The sequence below is a fragment of the Dipodomys spectabilis genome, unplaced genomic scaffold (genome assembly GCF_019054845.1).
Source record: "Dipodomys spectabilis isolate Male_0828 unplaced genomic scaffold, ASM1905484v1 ptg000187l, whole genome shotgun sequence".
In the NCBI taxonomy this organism is placed as follows: domain Eukaryota; kingdom Metazoa; phylum Chordata; class Mammalia; order Rodentia; family Heteromyidae; genus Dipodomys; species Dipodomys spectabilis.
Genome location: NW_024870864.1, coordinates 10115789 through 10124650, shown reverse-complemented (window position 1 = coordinate 10124650; position 8862 = coordinate 10115789). Strand labels below are relative to the sequence as shown.

The 8862-nt window shown below is 47.6% G+C and overlaps 1 protein-coding gene across 1 annotated transcript in view; it reads left to right on the top strand.

The window, feature by feature from the left end:
- The first annotated feature begins 1430 nt into the window (after nucleotides 1-1430).
- Nucleotides 1431-8862, top strand: part of Fhl2 (four and a half LIM domains 2) — a 39323-nt gene continuing 31891 nt past the window's right edge. Inside the window, exon 1 of the mRNA XM_042695404.1 lies at nucleotides 1431-1516. The gene's annotated coding sequence lies outside the window, so the exon portion shown is untranslated. The remainder of the gene's footprint in view (nucleotides 1517-8862) is intronic.

Here is an 8862-nt window from a genome sequence, read left to right as displayed (position 1 = left end):
AAGTCATAGAGCACCAGCCTCAAGCCCTAAAGAACAGAGCCTAAACTCTGAGTTCAAGACTCAGGACATAGACATAGTCACTCACCCACAAACCACCCTAACATACCTGATTCAGGCCATAGACATAGTCACTCACCCACAAACCACCCTAACATACCTGTTAATTACATTTCTACCTTGCTTTGGGCATCTTCCACCTGTCTGGCACCTCTCCCTAGAGCAAACATGCCCCTTTCCCTGAAATGAGACTTGACTGTGTTTGAGATTGTTCTGCCACCACATTGAACAGTGAGTGCCATCTGTCCTTACCCCCAGGGCTGGCTTTGCGTAGAGAGCCTGGTCTTTGCTCGTGGAAGGCAACCCTCCCTACATACACTTGTTTCCAACCAACCCTTTGAGGAAGAAGGAATGGTTTATTTGCTTTCCCTGGCCTTTGAGAATTGTGTTCGAAATGGCTTGGGATGTTGGGGTGCCAGGTAGGAATAAGGACACCAACGTGAAAGGAACTTGGCAAGACAAATTTTACTTCTGCAGAAGGGTGTGCCACCAGCCAAAACTCTGACAAAGCAAACACCCAACACCGCAGTCAGGCTGCTCCCTTTTTATCCCTAACCCAGCCCCTCCGTTCACACACAATCTGCAAGAGAATATGCCTTAATTAATTATGCAATTAGAATTCAAAGACCTTCTAACAATAATCGAAGTGCTCAGGAAAAGGCTATAGGTAACTAAAATGTACTTAACAAGGACTAAGCCACCTGGCCAAAGCAGACCCTGGATGAAAACCGTTCTCTCAAGATGCACAGAAAGGAAGCAAACTGACTGTACTTTGTTAGAAAAGAGCTTTTTCCTCACAGTTGGGGCTGGGACCTTCATTCCCTCCCTCCTGGAACAAAGATCGGGAATCCCTTCCTTCGGGTCCTCGGCTGGGATCATTCCTCCAGGGCGAGGCCATCTCTCCCAGGTGAGCCCCAAAGAGCCCCCAGGGGCAGAAGCGCCGGGGCGCACTTCCTGCCTGGCCCGAGTGGGAAGTGGCACGTCCAGCCTCCTACCCGCGGCCTCCTGCTGTGGGTCCGCGCCCCCGCGGGCTGGGTCGGGGACCAGACACCCTCCTGCCACGGCCCCCGAATCTGGGCCCCACCGGAAGCTCGTCCCAGAGCGCACGCAGGAGTGAAGCTCGGGTGAGCACAAGCGTGCGCCTGGGGCGCCAGGGAGTCGGAGAAAGAAAGGAGCGGGGGAGACAAAGGGTTGGCCCGGGAGCGCCGTGACCCCGAGGCTGGGCTGCGGGGTGGGGGTGGGGGGTGGGGGGGGCCGCCGGTGCCCGCGCCGGACCCGCGCCGCCTCCTCCCGGCTTCCCGCGCTCCCTCCCTCGGTGGCGCGTGGCTCCTTATTTGGTCAAATGACTCGGCGGGGGTTCTCGGGGGCGGCACCCGCTGCGCTCGGCTTCACCACCGGTCGGGAGCCGCCGACTCCACCGCCGCCAGCCGCGTCCCGGAGCTCCGAGCCGCGCCGCGCCGTGAGTGCCTCTCCCTGCCGGGGCCCGGGGCGGTGGGGAACCGGGGCGGCTGGGACTCGGCCCACCCAGGCCCCGGGATCGCTGCGCTCCAGGCGCGTAAGGGGAGACGGAGGGCACGGGAGCTGATCGTGGAGGGCAGACCCAGGAATGGGGGAGCGGGGACTCCAGAGAGATGAATTGTGGAGGGACGCCCTCCCCCCCCCCCCCCCGAGATGAGGGACCCGAGCCGTGCGGGGGTGGGGTGGACTCGAACCGTGGGATTGGAGGCTCGGGAGAGTTGCTGATCGTGAAGGGGAGACACGAGATGGGACCCCGAGGATGGGGGACCTGAAACTTGGGGCGGGCTCGAGCCGTGGGGGAGGGATCTTGGGAAATGGTGAGCCGAACCGTGGAGCGGAGACCAGATATGGGGGACCCAGAATATGAGGAACTCGAAGTGGGGGGGAAGAAGACTCCAGGCAAAGGAAAGTGGCACCCGGGAGACCACAGGAAGGGGGGGCCTCAACCCAGGGGGAAGAGACGGGGGAGACTGGGGAGGAGCAGCCCCAGAGAGAGAGTTTAGGATAGCATGGACCAGAACCGTGGTGGGGTGACCTGGGGAAAGGTGAGCTGAACCGAGAATGAGGGATGGGGGTGTGGGTGGGGATGCCAGGGGAGCCCACACACATCCCAGAGAGAGGACTCCAGTGGATGAGTGGCCACGGGGTGGCAGGCATGGGCTGAACTACCCAGGGACGCCCTGGGCCAAGAATGAACCAAGACTGGTTGGGTATCTGAACCCCTGACCGCGGTTGGGAGTTGACCACTGTCTTGCGGGTGCTGTCTCCTGGTCTGACCATTAAGCGAACTGGGTCTTTACGTGGAGCACGAGGCAGTTTCCTTGGGTGAAAAGTCAACTGTAGGGCACTGGTGGCTCACTCCTGTAACCCTAGCTACTCAGGAGGCTGAGATCTAAGGATCAAGGTTCAAAGCCAGCCCAGGTAGGAAAGTCTGTGAGATTCTTATTTCCAACTAACCAGCAAAAAGCAGGAAGTGGGGGGGCTGGGAAGGTGACTCAGTGGTAGAGTGCTTGTTCTGGGTTGGATTCATCAGTACCACATAAGCAGAAAAAGCCAGAAGTGGCGCTGTGGCTCAGATGGTAGAGTGCTAGCCTTAAGCTGAAGAGCTGAGGGACAGTGCCCAGGCCCAAGCCCCATAACCCACAAAAAAAAGCAGGAAGTGGAGCTGTTGCCCAAGTGGTAGAGTACCAGTCACGAAGAGAGAGGTAAGAGAGTCAAGGTCCTGAGTTCAAACCAGTTGTTAAAAACAACTGCAAGGCTAAAAAACTTTGTTTTAAATGGAAAAGATTCTGATGTTTAGTTTGCCATCATGGAATAAGTTGTAGGACAAAACGGTTACATGTTATTTTTTTATTTTAAATGAAGAGATGACCACATTCACTTTACAGTCTGGGTCGACTGGACCTGGCAAAACTATTTGGGTGAAATGTATGAGGTTTTTGTCATGGCAGGCAACTTGTAGCCTGCACTGTCTTGCATGGTTTGGGAAAAGTAGTAAGTCCCAGATTGGGCTTATGAACAGAAGTATTGTCTTCTACACGAACCTCACATTTTTTGGTGCTGTGTGTGCATGTGTGCTTTATCATAACATATGAGAGGGAGGAGGCTTATGGTATCAGGAAGATTATTTGAACCAAAAAACAACCACATTTGTAGCAAATATTACTATGCAGGAACTCTTAGTCCATGAAATAACAATAAAACAGAACTCAGTGAAAAATATTTCATTGTGCGGGTGGTAATAGGATAGTGTTCACCAATTTTCCAGATTGAATTAATCCCAGATTTGTAAGATTATCAATCAGTATAGTTAATTGGGTTTATTCCCTATTGCTTTAATGTGTGCTTTCTGAGCAGCACAGTGATGGGGGTTAGCAGCTTCCATGGGGGGGCTCTTCAACCTCCTTTCAGGTAACAGACTCACTAGTACAGCATCAGCACAAGCACCGAACCTGGAGCTAGGCTGCTGACATACCCATCTGGGATGTCCATCAACCTGCCAAATCACCTTTGTCTTGGTGCCTCTTTCCTCAACTGGGGAGACAGATCATGATGCTTTTGTGGTGGAGTTTTTTCAAGCTTGTATGTCATAAGCAATGTATATAGATTCGGTGGTCTCATTTTTACAGATAAACTGAATACGGAGAGATCAAAATAACTTTTTCCAAGGTTTCCTAGTCTGTAAATGTTGACCCTGAGAACTGTCACTGAGATACTTGACCACTAAGCTTCTGACCACTAAACTCTTATGAGGGCACTCTGAATACCTTACTGAAGCTAGAAGGCTTCATGCTTTGATGTAAAATTTGCTTGTCAAACTATATCCAATACTGAGAGATACACAAACTGCAGACAAAAATGCCACACTGAATGTAGAGCATCAAGAGGCCTGGGTTTTGTTTCTGTCTTGTACCAAGGGTCTCTTCCCCAGTATCTATGACTCAGATTACCTCATTTGTAAATAAGGAGGACTTCTCTGGTTCAGACATGGTCTGCCCTTCAGAGTTCATGTATTGGGAGCTTGGTTCCCAGTGTGGTAGTGTTAGGAGGTGAGACCTTCTGAAAGATCAGTAGGTCAGTTGGGGACATTGCTTTTGGAGGGGATTGTGGGACCCCAGTCATTTCCTTTTGGCAGTGTGATCTCTCTCCATTTTACCTGTTCCTGCCATGTATCATGAGGTCTTAGCCAGGACCAAGCTGATGCCCTAGAATTTTCAGAACTATGCACTAAATAAACTTCTTTTCTTTGTAGAGTTAGTGTGCTTCAGGTAGCTCATTAATGAAAGGTGAATTCATGCAGGGATGGGATAGGTAGACTACTCTTTGATTCAGCTGCCAGGAGGTGCATACAAAATTCATTGGAGCTTGGTGAACCAAAAGCTTAGATATTGGATGCTTCTGTGTTGTAATAATAACTTAGTCAATTACTGGTTATTTCAGGTAGCATTAGACTAGGAGGCCACTTGCTTCAAAAGACCATTTTGAACGGAGGCCACTTGCTCCAAAAGACCATTTTGAACGAAGTGTATATACTTTCCCTGGCTTTCTCTAGTGTCAGGTGACTAGGCTGGCATTTTTAGTGTCAGGTGACTAGGCTGGCATTTTAGCTTTGAGTAAGTCAAGTGAATTTCTTCTGACATCCTGAACTACAGATTTCAACTTTACCTCCTGTAATACTTGACTGGATCAGAAGGTGCCCAGATATTTGGTCAAATATTATTTAGGGTGTGTCAATGAGAGGGTTCTGGATGAGATTAACATCTAACTGAGTAAAACAATCTGTACTGTCTAGTCTGTGGTCCTTAGCCAAGCCGTTAAAAACCTGAATAGAAGAAAAAAAAAAGTAAAAGGGAAGTCCTTATGTGGGGAATGCACTGGGACACTGGTCCTTTCTGCCTTTGGTTTGGGGCCTGAAAGATCAGCTCTACATGGGTCTGTTCAGACTGAACTTTTAGCTCTACCTGACCACCAGCCTGCTAACAAGAGATGTTAAGAACTTCTGTTTCTAGCTGTATACTAGTGTCTCATGCCTGTAATCCGAGCTACTCAGAAGACTGAGATCTGAGAATCACAGTTTAAGTCAGCCTGAACAGACAATCTGTGAGACTTATTTCGAATTAACTAGGGGGAAAAAAAGCTGGAACTGGAGGTGTGGCTCAAGTGGTGGAGGGCCAGCCTTGAGCAGATAAAGCCTAGTAAGAGCATAGGGCTCTGAGTTCAGAAAGCCTCAGTATAGGGAGGGAGCATAGTATACAACTTACCAGCTTCCACACTGTGTGATCCAAATCCCTGTGCTAGTTTAGTTACAGATGGTCCTCAATTTACAGTGGAGTTAATTCACATATTCCTATCTGATATTGATAGAATTGTAAGCTGGAAGTACACCTGACCTCTGAATATTCTAGCTCAGCCATACAGCTCTCTGTAGAGTGACAGTTAATTCCCTTGAGCTCATCAGCTGGCCAGCATAAAAGATACTTCATACCACTTAGTACTGGCCCATGTTCAAGACCAGGGGTAATCCTAGCTACTCAGGAGGCTGAAATGTGAAGGATCATGGTTCAAAGTCAACCTGGGCAGACAAGTTTGAGAGACTTATTTCCAATTAGCCAGAAAAAAAGCAGGAAGTAGAGGTGTGGTTCAAGTGATAAACAGTACCAGCCTTGAGTTGAAAAAAGCTAAGCAGGAACATAAGGTCCTGAGTTTTGTGCCCACTACTGGTGCATGTATATACACACACACAATTCATGTTTAAAAATTGAAGTGGTTTCTACTGAAAGTAGATCATTTTTATATCAGTATGGTTAAAAAGAAAAAAAAATCACAAGTCAGCTTGGCACTGATGGTTTATGTCTGTAATCCAACTATGCAGGAGGCTGAGAAACAAGGTTCAAAGCCAGCCCTGTCAGGGAAGCCAGCCCTGTCAGGGAAGGCCATGAGACTTACCTCCAAATAACCAGTAATAAGCCAGAAGTGCAGCTGTGGCTCAAGTGGTAGAGAACAGCCTTGAGCAGAAAAAAAGCTAAAGGGCTTAGCTCAGGCCCTGAGTTTAAGCCCCTCCCAGCATACACACACAAAATCACAAGTCAAACTGTTGTGAATCATGGGCCATCTGTGTAGATATCCATTTATCTACTACTGGTTCGTTTTCTCCTAAACCACCTCCCCAGTAACATTTGTAAACTCGCCCTCCACCCCAGATCTTACTTGCACTTGTTTAAGTACTCTTAGATCTTGGTTCCTGATAGGTTAGGTTTTTTTCCTTTTGCTGTAAGGTGAGCCTTTTCATGGCAATGTGCTAAGAGGTGTTGGTCCATATTGGGGCTCAGCCCTGGTGCAATACCTCTGTGCGCCTCTCAGTCTGGAGTTGGACATTTCTTATGTCATCACTTGTCCTTAGCCTTTATGCCCAATCCCCAGTCTGCCCTGCTATGGTCTGGGACATCAAGACATCCTCCTCAGTGTTTACGGGACTGAGTAAGGCAAGTAGCTTCTGTGCCACCAGGAGAAGCAGCCACCCTATTTTGATGGAAAGTAGAATTAGACAGAGTAGCCTCATAGTCTGCAAATATTGAGACTGTCTGTGAAAAAGAAAATAGACCCATGTGGGATGATGCAACTCTTGAATTAGGCAGTCAGTGATGGAATGGAAGAAGTGTGCTAGCCTGGCTCAGCAGTCCCTGATACAGTTGCCGTGACAACCAACCCCACCACGGAGCAGGGCTTTAGGAAGAAGGAAGAGACAGAGGTGCGTTGTTGTGAAAGTTGGGGGATATCAGAGGAAAAGGCCAGGCTGATGGAGAAATAAAGGAGAGTGAAGAATGAGGTCAGGTGGTTTTGGTTTTGTTGGTAGAGAGACGTGCTCACTTGTACACAAGCTCTCAGCAAATCGTGGAGAGAGCCTTTGGGTGGAGTCTCAGTCAGTCCCCACAGCAGAGTGATTTATGAACTTGAGACAGCCTGCCCTTCTGGCCTGAATCATCGAGGATGTCTTGTATTTACTGACATGGCATGTTTTGAGATTAGCTGACAAGATAGAATCTTAAAGGTGATTTAAATTCTTTGGAGCTCCAGCTAGACCAGGACTCCTTGGAGATGGTGTGTTTGTTGTCAAATTCCCAGTGCCTTCCGCCGTACGTGGGATGTCCTGATTACTCAATACACCCTCACTGGCTGGATTAAACAGTCTAAAGCATCTCAAAAAACAAGTGTAACTACTCTTTCACTTATGGATTCAGATCAGAAATTTGACTTCTATTGTTTTCTCCTGTCTTACTCACCATTCATTGCTAGGTAAACAGAAGGTTACCTTATTTGAGCATTGTCTTACACAAAATGTGTCTTAGAAATCTCCTAGACAAGTCAAGAAGTTCTTTTTAGTTTGAAAGTTACTACATAATAATACATCCTTTCCCCTTACCAGTAGATACATTGACTAAGGGATCATTAAATGAACCCATAAGTATACAGTGGTAAGCATGGGCAAACTTCTACCTTACAATCTAACATGGTATGTAGTCCAAATGTCTCAAAGTTGGTTTCGAGTGAATTCCAGACACATTATCCCATTTCTAGATACAGCAACATCCCTTGCACCGATGTCCTCTCCTTTTTTAAAAAAACTACAATTTTTACTTGAAAGAAAGGACTCCAGAGAAGAGTGTTGCGGGGAGTCTTGTTTTCATTGTTCAGTACTTACTGTTCTTAGGAAATCAAATCAGTACATGTATTCTTTCACCACATCAGGGGTATGAATCCCTGACTTTGGGTTTGGGCAGAGCACCTTTGATTAGACTCAGTGTGTCTGTATGGAACACTCAGGCTTTTGCTGGCCCAGAGCCCATGCTGGGGGGGTAGGCATTCTTCCCAGAGCATCTCTCAGCTGGCATTTTGCTTTTTGACCTGCCAGGCCTTATGAACTGTGCAGCTGTGTGTTCATATGAGTTTAGAGTCCAAATACAATAGAGAAAGCTCTCCCTGCTGTGGAAGCTGCAGTTTGTCTGGGAAGAGGAATGAAGATGTTTGGGAACAGAGAGAATAAAATTCAGGATCTGTCACATTAGCAATTTTAATGGCACCAGATGCCAAACCACATGACTTTTGGGGGTTTACTATGAAGAGTGGATTGTGCACATAACATTCCATGTTTTCTGTCTTGATTTTTGCCCACATGCTTGTACTCTGGGATGTTTGCATTTCTTTCTTCATTTGTTCTGTAAACATTTACAAAACCCCTATGTATGTTACATGCTGATGGGATCTCAGTGGCATATACTGCCCAGTGTTTTTGGTAGGTGGGGAACTCAGGCAATTATAATGTGGTATGATGTCATGAGCACATTGTATTTTTGACAGAGCACCAGTGGCTCATGCCTGTAATCCTAGCTACTCAGGAAACTGAGATCTGAGGATCACAGTTCAAAGCTGGCCTGGGCTGGAAAGCCCATGAAACGCTTATCTCCAGTTAACCAGAAGTAGAGCTATGGCTCAAGAGGTAGAGCTCTATCTAGCCTTGCAGTGACTAGATCTTCAGTTAGAGCCCTAGCACCACACACACACACACACACACACACAGAGCATTGCATTATATTTTTGTAATGCATTCTTGTAAAGAATACAATAGACCAGTTTTACTGATTCTTTAATTCTGGTTGATAGTTGATAGTATTGGCATTTCCCATTGAGTCCTTGGCATTTAAAGATCAGCATAGTGGAGCTGGGTATGGTGATACATACCTATAATCTCATCACTTGAGAGGCTGGGGCAGAAGGATGATAAGTTTGAGG